A 10,176-nucleotide genomic window follows, 5' to 3' on the forward strand; every position below is an offset into this window, starting at 1 on the left:
ACCCACTGCAATGCCAAGGTCACCTCTTCTCCATAAATAGGGTACATTTTATTGGTTTTTTTTTTAATGTTTTATTTATTTCTGAGAGAGAAAGAGACAGAGTATGAGCAGGGGAGGGTCAGAGAGAGAGGGAGACACAGAATCCGAAACAGGCTCCAGGCTCTGAGCTAGCTGTCAGCACAGAGCCCGATGCGGGGCTCGAACCCACGAACCATGAGATCATGACCTGAGCCGAAGTTGGATGCTTAACCGACTAGCCACCCAGGCGCCCCTGTTTGTTTGTTTGTTTTTTTTTTTTTGGTTAACATCTTATGTATTTTTGAGAGAGAGAGAGCCTGAGCAGGGGAGGGGCAGACAGAGAGGGGGACAGAGGACCTGAAGCGGGCTCTGTGCCGACAGCTCAGAGCCTGGAGCCTCCTTCGGATTCTGTGTCTCCTTCTCTCTCTGCCCCTTTCCTGCTCATGATCTGTTAGGATCACAGGCTTTGAGGCTGGGCTGGATTGTCTGGGGTTGGATCTCAATGCTCCCACTTCCTGATTACTTTCACCTTTTTGCACTTTGGTTTCTTTGGTTGCAAAAGGGGTGGGGGGTGATCATAAGAGACCAGAAGTGAGAAGAGACAGTACAGGGAATGTGCTGACTCCTCAAGTCTGAGACATCAGGCATGTGTAGCTTTTTGTATGTCAGTCAGGTCTCAATAAACTGTCGTTTTTTTTAATTTTTAAGAAAATGTTTATTTATTTTTGAGAGAGAGCGAGCACAAACAGAGGAGGGGCAGAGAGAGAGGGAGATACAGAATGTGAAGCAGGCTCCAGGCTCTGAGCTGTCAGCACAGAGTCCAATGTGGAGCTCGAACTCACAAACCGCGAGATCATGACCTGAGCTGAAGTCGGATGCTCAGCTGACTGAGCCACCCAGGCGCCCCTCCTTTTATTTTGCCCTGACGCTTTCTTTCAGAGAGTTATAATTAAACAAAAAAGACGTGGGACACGTCGATCAGATAATTTAGGATGATTGTGAGTCTGACAGAACACCAAACTTAAGATGGATGAAACAGCAAGGAGATTTTTTTTTAATCTCACATTCTGTGTTCTACTGAAACTGACATGCCATTGCTTGTAAGATGCTTCTTGCGTTCAGAAACTTAGTAAAATGTAAAAAGATGTGTCTCCACATCAAAACAAAAGGTCTGAAGGTAGGGGGCTTCAGGACTGGGATTTCAGCCGTTCATCATTGCAGACTCCATGTTCTTGGTTTCCCCTCTGCCACATCAGATCTTAGGTTCTTGCTTTGAAGCAAGCCTCACGGATATAAGAGGGCTGCCGCAGCCTCTACGGTCACATCTTCATAGTGTCCCAGAGCCAGAGGGGAGGCTGGTGTTTTTAAAAACAAGAAAACTTTCCCCAACTTGGCAGAGTTGCTTCACAAACCCACTTCTGAATTCCTGGCAGAAGGAATAGATTTATCGCGTGGGTCTGGTGCAGACTAATCAAGGTTCACCCTTAGGGCTGGGGAGGAGCTTACCTCCACCGGAGCACAAAGTCATCCAATAGCTCTGTTCTGTTTGTAAGATTCAGAAACAGCAGCTGTGGGCTGGCGATGAACAGATGAACTTCCGGTAAATCACGGTGCCACTGTCCCGGAGGTAAGCCATCCGCCGCTTGGGATAAACCTACCCTTCTTTCCCAGGTTAAGAAATTAACTGGGGCGCCTGGGTGGCTCAGTCAGTTAAGCGTCTGACTTCAGCTCAGGGCATGACCTCACAGTTTGTGAGTTCAAACCCCACATTGGGCTCTGTGCTGACAGCTAGCTCTAGAGCCTGGAGCCTGCTTCGGATTCTGTGTCTCCCTCTCTCTCTGCCCCTCCCCTGCTCATGCTCTGTCTCTCTCTGTCAATAATAAATAAACGTTAAAAAAAAAAGAGAGAGAGAGAAATTAGCCTCAATCTTCCAAAGAGTCTGTTTCCTATTCATGTGGGTTTCAGATACTGTATTTTAAATCCTATCAGTGGATGGGACTCAGTGAGCTCACCACCTGAACGCCGCAGGCCAGCCGACTGGATTCCACCTCTGTGCTCAGAGCCAAGGTCCTGCCACAGCACCGAGGTCTTTGGCTGTGTTCCGCTTGGAATCTACTTCTGTCACTTACCCGCTAGACTCTGTGACTCTTTCCATGTCAGTAAATACCGAGTCACCTAGCCTTGACTGACGGCTACATAAGGATTCCACCGCACATAAAAACTCAGACGTCCCAGACCTCACCAGCACTGAGTGCAGAAGAGATCAGGACACTAACACTTTGGTCTCAACAGCTCTGAACGCCTGCCTGCTAGTTCAGAAATCCGATGCGTCCTTTATTGTCTTTCCCACTGATTTCGGGACTGGCCGGGCAGCGTGCCCGACATGTGCTCAGCCACCAGCCCGCTCACTGCCTTCTGCTCCGTCCACTTGGCCGCCGCCCAGCCGCCCGTGACCGGCCACCCGCGGTGAGCCTGCTGCTCTTCCACTAAGGGTCTTGTCAGCGTCAGAATTACGCAGTGGACCGTGCCACCCGGGCCCCTCACCACGCACCAGGTGGCAACTCATCGGGACCCAAGACACCCCTCCCAGAGCCCCCAGAGCCTCAGAGGCTTGCACCCATCAGCCCCTGCAGCTTCCCATCCTCACCCTTCCTGCCCTGGAGGGGCTCAAAGTCGTGGAACCAGTGCCCATCAGTCCCATCACCCCACCCCGTGATTTCATCCCTAACCACCCCTGCAAACACACAAAACCCCTCTTTGCTCCCCTCCCCCACACCCCAAAGCCTTGTAATACGACTGATTCCTAGATATACACAGTGCATTTCTACTTAGTGCTAAAAGCATAGATCCCGCAGGGCTGGGATCGAACCCTGACTCCAGCAATTACTTAGTTTGTGTGAATTTGGGAAAGTTACCTGTCTCTCAATGCTCGCATTTCCTCCTCTGTAAAATGGGGGTAGGGACAGCGCACTTCACAGGGCGGTGGTGGAGATTCAACCAGTCACTACATGGAGGGTCCGCAAGTCGTGAACGGCACATAGTAGGTGCTATGAAGTGTTCACTATTACTAGTGTTTTGTCTGCAGCAGGTCACTCACCTACAGACAAGCAACTTCTCGTAACTTCTACCCTCAAAATTCCCTCTCCAAGTCTGAAATGAAAGGAACTTAGTTTACAGGGAGAGAACCCACTCTTCCTTTTAGATTACACAAAACAGTGCCTTCAAGGGCAAGGTAGAGAAGATTCCGGGGCCAATTTCACAGGACAGAAGCTACTGCTAAGTGAGTCCACCATTATTTGTTGAGCGCTTACTGCCAGCAGAGGCAACGGAATACTAACGAGGCGCTATTAGGGAATTAAAAAAGAAAAAAATAATTAAGAGCGACTTCTCCTGCCTTGAAGAGCGTACACCTGCCTTGAAGAGCGTACAATCAAAATTAAGGGAGGCAAAGATAAACAAATGTGGGAACGTGAAGGTAAGCACGTGGGACATACGGCCCTATGCAGAAATGCAGAACCCAGACTAAATGCCACTGAGAACCTTGCTAAAAGGATCGATGAGAATGGGTAGAGGCTAATGCAGAAGAGGCTCCCGGGCTTGCAAATTTAAGGTAATTTCCAAACAGGTGTGAATTGTGGCCCTGACTCTAGTCTTTGTTCCGCCCCATTGTTATTTCAAAAGCAGAGCCAGAGTGAGTGTTGGCCTGAAACACAGCGGTCAGAAGGGGCGGTGTGCGCTACACCATTCCCTGTTCTTTTCATAATTTCTTTGTTCCCCCGTCGGAATTAAAGCCTTAAGGCGGGAGCGGCTGAGGGTGAGTCTGACCGTTGCTCGCTGGCGCCCCCTGCCGCCGGGGCCTCCGCGACCCGGCCCCAGCTTCACCTGCCGCGTCAACCTATCACCCAGATGACCCCTCGCCACCCCACGTGAAATTCGCAGGGCAATTTTTCGTTTTCTCCAAAGATCAGGCCTCCCAGCCCGCGCTCTCTACTGTTCCTGGTGGCGGCCACCATCTCACCCGTAGCTCGAGACACGCGCTGAGGACGCTGCCGCCCCCAGCGACGGCGGTCTGGACTACATTTCCCATGAGCCTTTTCTCAACATCGCGAGAGCTCTGCCGAGACTGCCGAGAAGACTTGCGCGCAGGCGCGGCTCCGCCTTCTCTCCGAAGCGGGACGCGTGGCTGGCAGTCATGGCGGCTTGTGTCTGGCCCGAACAGGACGAGCAGTCTCGGGTCTTTGGTGGTGGTAAGGCTGCGGTGGTGGGGAAATGGGATCTTCCTTGACCCGGCGCTGGTTCGCTTGGCTTCCCTGTGCTCAGAGGCCACGATAAGCCGGCGTCGCCTCTACCGTGGTTGGGATTAGCTGAGATGCTGGGTGGAAGACCGCTTTCGAAATGGTTCGAGGGCCCATGACGGGAGGGAGAGGTCTCAGGCCCTTCTTTGGAGCCGTTATTTTTCATGGAGTCTCTTCCAGCCTCTACAGCCCGGGAAGCCGCACGGCCACCGCGTGCCGGCCCTGCGGGCCTCCCAGGGCCGTCCCCGGAGAGGCCACCCGAGTCCTTCCTCCCGGAGGGTCTTACCGAATGAGGACGTCCCCATTCGGTAGTTTTTATTGCATCCTACAATTAGCCTTAAATGGGATTGCAGAATTTTGGAAAGTGATAATTTTTACAACGAACCATGCTCACTTTTTCCTTCCCACAGGCTTCTCTTTGGCATCTGCGGAGACCGTGAGCCGCAGACCTGCAGGTTGAAGCTTTAAAGTGACGGATGGAGCCCCGAAACGAGTAAGAATGGGTGCCGGCGGGACCTGGGTGGTCACCAGAGGCGAGGAAGTCGAGACGGTGTGAAGGCCTGTCACGTACGGCCGCCTCACACTGGTTTCTGCCTTTTTTTTTTTTTTTTTTTAGGAGAGAGAGACAGCGTGAGCAGGGTAGGGTCAGAGAGAGGGAGTCACAGACCGAAGCAGGCTCCAGGCTCTGAGCTGGCAGTCAGCACAGAGCCCGACGCGGGGCTCGAACCCACGAACCGCGAGATGACCCAAGCGAAAGTCGGACGCTTAACCCACTAAGCCACCCAGGCGCCCCATCACACTGGATTCTGCTTTAAGTTTAGTTTTGTGGACACGCGTTAGACATATAAATCCAGCTAGGGTGAGAAAAATGGACCCAAGAGTCCGGAAATGAGCAGGGTCTCTTCCAGTGTAATCTGGGGCCACTAGATGTCGCTGTTTGGAATAAAAATGGTCTTTGCCTACAGGGTGGAAGAGAGATTTACGAAATAGGTTTGGGTTGGGGGGGATTTAGAGATGTTTGTGCATGATTCAAAGTGATCCTTGTGTGAAAGGACATCTTTCCTGAAAAGTTCTAAGTTTAATCATCCTTGAGAGAGAGAGAAAGAAAACGAGCGGGGGAGGGGCAGAGTGAGAGGGAACAGAGGATCCGAAGCAGGCTCTGCCCTGAGAGCAGAGCCTTCTGTGGGGCTTGAACTCACAAACCATTGAGATTATGATCTGAGCTGAGGTTAGAGGCTCAACCCACTGAGCCACCCAGGCGCCCCTTAAGTAAGCAATGTTAACATTGCTTCTGTTGGAATAAAATGTTATCCATATTTTCCTTATAGATTGTTTACATAGAAACTTAATTTTAAATTAAATTAATTTTAAGTAATAAAACTTAAGTTTTGGGGTTTTTCATAATTTTTTGGATGTTTTTTAATTTTGAGAGAGAGCATGAGCAGGGGAGGGACAGAAAGAGTGAGACAGAATCCGAAGCAGACTCGGAGCTGTCAGCGCAGAGCCCAACCACGTGGCTAGGGGCTAGAACTCACAAACCGGCAGCTCATGATCTCAGCCAAAGGCGGATGCTTAACCGGCTGAGCCACCCAGGCGCCCCGGTGAAAACCATTGAGCATAAGGGTTTTTGTGATGAAATTTCTATTAATGGGAATAAGGGTTTTTTTTTTTTTAGCTCATTGACAGAATTGCCTAAGTTAGGGTCCCTTCAGCGTCCCATCTGTTATATTTCAGGGATGTGGGCCTCCCAGGATTGTGACTGCCCGGAAGGGAAGTGGTGTGGGCCTCTGCTAGTAGGCTCCTTGTGCCAAAGAGTCTCCCATCAAACTATTTCTAACAAGTCTTATGCGTGTAGTTCTTTTCTACTTTGCTACGGAGTAAAGAACCGAGGCTTAGAGTTAATAAAACTAGGGTTTTTGTTTTGTTTTTATAAAGAACCATAAAAATATGCCAGATTGTGTAGGGGTGCTAAAACCATTTTTCAGTCTCAATTGAGAAATAATTGAGTTCTGATCAGNGGATGCACTCTGTATCCTGCAGTGCACAATACAGCTCCCCACGAGGAAGACTGTGTCCCCAGAACATCAGAGCTGAGGTTGATGAAACAGACCTTCTATTAGGTGAACTTGAAAGACCTGGGCTCTAGTCTCAGCCTGTTAGGGAAGAACCCCACCAGAGCTTTAGTTCTTTGTAAAACAGTGTTACTGCTTTCTAGACCTGGCTATAAGGCCGAACTACCTACAAAGAGTTACAGTGTATACCTCGGTATACGGGTGTGCATGAGCCCAGGAATTGGGTGGTCGTTGTAAGAACAGTTGTATAGGAAAAATTAGATCTGATCTCCTTTGAGCTCAGGGATTTTTACTGCGGCCAAGATTATAGCCCCGGCTATTTTTAAGTAGCTCTTGGGGCAGATCTATAATCCTCTGCTTAAAAAACTGATCTTGCTCTGTGGCTCCTTTCGCACGCAGAGGTGAGTGAAGGAGAAATGACCTTGTGTGGTGTTGCCTCTTGGCAGCAGGCTGCCGTGTGCAGTTGGCCTTGAACGGGCTGCCTGGAAGAAGTAACCGCATTGACTGGGGCACTTTACTGACACTGGAAGATAAGCCCCATATTCTGTTCGCAGGCACTTTTGCTGAGGCAGATCCTGTCTTTAAAAGAGCAGGGGGCGCCTGGGGGCTCAGTCGGTTGAGCATCCACTTCTGCTCAGGTCATAATCTCACAGTTCGTTGGTTCGAGCCTCATGTCGGGCTCTGCTGACAGCTCGGAGCCTGGAGCCTGCTTGGGATTCTCTGTCTCCCTCTCTCTCTGCGCCTCCCGTGCTCGTGCCCAGTCTCTCTTTCAAAAATAAACATTAAAAAAATAAAGGGCAGGAAGTGTCCATCAGGTCTGGGATGCTGGGTACATCTAGGCACTAGGTATCAACAGTTTTTAACTTTGAAGGAAAGTTAACAGAGTAGACAAGTTTGCGAATGCTTGTGAGGGAACTAAAGCAGAATTTGGTAGGCAAACCTGCACTCCGCACGCGCTGTGAATGTCGGCCCCGGGAGCTGGCAGGTTGGTGGGAGCTGAGTCCGTGATGATGTAAAGTTATCCCTGTCTGAAGGCCAAGAGGCCTTTCTGTGTGGAACGTGGTTGTCTGAAACTCAGTTTCCCAGGTTTGCTCTATAGAAAATTCAGGTCTGATTTGAAAGTGAGCCGCTTGGGAGTTACCGTGTGGATCTTGAGCAGATTTTTCCCTCGCAATTTCTCCCACCAGGTCCAGTCGCCGCCTCGGCCTCTGATCCCTCCAGAGGTAGATGCCACCAGCAGCGCCGTGTCTGCTCCCCTGCACGCGAAGCAGAGACTTGCTGGTGTGTGTGAGCGGAGACCTTCTGGACAGACGTGGCTGGCATGTCGGGTTTGCCCTGGGTGTAGGGTTGTGCCGAGTGGTGGGGAGAGCGTAACATGGGTCTGTTTGCTTCTCTAGGTGTCTGCAGCGCGAGAGCGCGGACTGCTTCGCCCGAAGTGAGTGAGTGAGCTGGCCCTTCCCCTGTTGCTCAGGAGTCTCTGTTTTCCTGAGAAGCCCCACAGGCCGATGATGGTCAGTTATCCCTGTCTGAAAACCTCGGCTGAGGGGAAACCCATCTATTCTGAGGCGTTGGGGTCTGTCTTGTGCTCGCAAAACAAGCTCAGGCTCGGGGCGCCTGCATGGCTCAGGCGGTTAAGCCTCCAACTTGACTTGGGTTCAGGTCGTGATCTCATGGTCCATGAGGTCGCGGCCTGTGTCAGGCTCTGCTCTGCGCTGATTCTCGGTCTCTCTGCCCCTCCCTCTCACGCTCTCTTTTTCTCATAAATAAATAAACTTAAAGGGAAAAACAGTTCAGGCTTTATCGGGGATTAAACTGAACGGACTGCAGAGGGAATTGCGTCTCCCCTGCTGAGACACCCCCCCTCCCAACCCCCCATCCCTCTACAACTGGAAGACTGATGGTTCGGCCGCCTGGTCATGCTCTAGGCCCCTGGGTTAATGGTCCTGCCCGTACAGGCTAGAGGAGGTGGCAGGAATGGGCAAGTGGCCCGGTTGGGGTCATGTTCTTAACTGCGATGAAAGAGTGCTTGTCCCACATTTCAGGGAAATGGAAGCACTCTTCATAACGGTCGGGAGTGTGCCAGCGGTGGCGCTGTGAGTGCTGGGGGGCCGTGGCCTCCGCGTCACATCGTGACATTCAGCACAGGCCCTTGGTGGCACCCGCAGAGCTTTGGTTTCCAGGTGCTTTGTTTCCAGCAGGGGGAGGGGCTCCCGCAGCTCCGCGGGGTCAACTGCCATCACGTCCCGCGGCAGGGCTGGCGGGAGCCCCCTCGGGTGGCAGAGGCCCGGGCCGGCGGGCACGTGAGCGAGAAAGTGGCACAGAGGCGCCGGGCCGGCGTCTGGCGCTCTTCCCATTTAAATGCCAGGCTTGAAGCGGGCAGATTGCCTTTTTCTGTTCACATTGGGAGGTATGCGTGGGCCCTTTAAGGTCACATATTTGTTCGGTCCCCAAGGAAGCTGGATGTGGGGTGGGATTTAATCAGCCTGAAAACTGGCCCCAGCTGCTTACAGCCTGAGGCGAAACCAAGTAGAAGGACGCGTTAGCGAGTGGGGGGATCTGCTTCGTGCGTTCTGGCTGCTGCAAGTGGGTTTGACTGCGTTTTGACTTTTAAATGTCTTCCCTCCAGAAGAGGGTCAGCTGTTAAATGTGCCCAGACTGGCCGCCTGCCAGACGCGTCCTGGTCCCCGAGTGGCGGCTCCTNGCACCGGCCTGCCCAACGGTGCCTTCGACACCCGGGCCTTGTGCTTGGTTAGAACGTTCTGCCCCCGTTGCCTTTTCTTCTCTAAATTAGGGTCTTTAAGTGTAGCCTTCAGGGGCGCCTGGGTGGCTCAGTCAGTTAAGCATCTGACTTCGGCTCAGGTCATGATCTCATGATTCATGGGTTCGAGCCCCACATTATGCTCTATGCTGACAGCTCAGATCCTGGAGCCTGTTTGTCTTATGATTCTGTATCTCCCTCTCTCTGACCCTTCCCTGATCTCTCTCTCTCTCTCCAAAAGTAAATAAAACACAAAAAATAAATTAAAACAATGTGTAGCCTTCAGGTGTGAGTCCCCTGCTGGCACTTCTAGCGGATGATTCTCCTCTGGTCTTGCAGGTTCTCTGCGCAGAGATGCCGAGCGGAGCAGCATGTGCTGGTTGCTGGTGCCGGTGAAGTGACCCCCCCCCGCCCCCCACCGAGGACTGTGACCGCGGAGCTGTTAGGCCTTCGTCTCCAAAAAGCACCCAGAGAACATGAGTGACTTTATCCTGGAAAGGCTTCAGCAGTTGGCCGAGTCAGGGCACAGCTGAGAACATCCCCCGTTTCACTGACGTGGGTGTAATTTGCGCATCGACAGGACCGCGGCGATGGTGGCAGAAAGCGCTTAGCGTGTGCGCCTTGTGTTCAGGGGACCGAGGGGAGGCAGGTGCTCTGCCTGGAGGGCGTTTCTCAGGGTGGATTTCCCTGACGTTCTGTCCTGGCCTTAAATTTTGAAGCACAAATAAAAGTGTTTAAAAATGGGCTTTGTAACATTTTGGATTTCACATGGAGCCCCGCGTGGTGGGACTTTATTCCCGCTCAGCTAACCGTGTTGTGTAAGTGACAGTTTCACGGATTACTGGTCACGAGGGTTGACAGTTCATAGGATGCGAGCAGATGTTTTGTTTCCTAAGTTTCCCACTAAATTGATTTTCTGCTCCTCTTAACGGGTTGCCACCCACAAGCAGCTTTAGCACTTGTCACATCTGACAGATGACAGAGGTTCTGATAGCTGTGAATGTGACGGGACCAGGGACAAAGTGTTACGGAC

General features: G+C 51.8%; 1 long non-coding RNA gene and 1 other non-coding gene across 7 annotated transcripts; both read left to right on the forward strand.

Moving 5' to 3' along the window:
• The first annotated feature begins 4,169 nt into the window (after nt 1-4,169).
• LOC144224053 (uncharacterized) lies at nt 4,170-9,887 on the forward strand. Of its 6 annotated transcripts, none has more exons than XR_013332894.1 (5): nt 4,170-4,265; nt 4,724-4,806; nt 7,573-7,666; nt 7,783-7,896; nt 9,483-9,887. It is a non-coding gene; the product is annotated as an uncharacterized LOC144224053 (long non-coding RNA). The 6 variants fall into 6 exon arrangements; XR_013332899.1 differs by having other exon boundaries at nt 7,783-7,824; XR_013332891.1 differs by having other exon boundaries at nt 7,783-7,820.
• On the forward strand, nt 7,382-7,463 carry LOC144225837 (small nucleolar RNA R38). The gene has a single exon (XR_013333413.1). It is a non-coding gene; the product is annotated as a small nucleolar RNA R38 (small nucleolar RNA).
• Nucleotides 9,888-10,176: the final 289 nt, after the last annotated feature.

This window comes from Crocuta crocuta, unplaced genomic scaffold (assembly GCF_008692635.1).
Source record: "Crocuta crocuta isolate KB4526 unplaced genomic scaffold, BGI_CrCroc_1.0 scaffold50, whole genome shotgun sequence".
Lineage (NCBI taxonomy): Eukaryota > Metazoa > Chordata > Mammalia > Carnivora > Hyaenidae > Crocuta > Crocuta crocuta.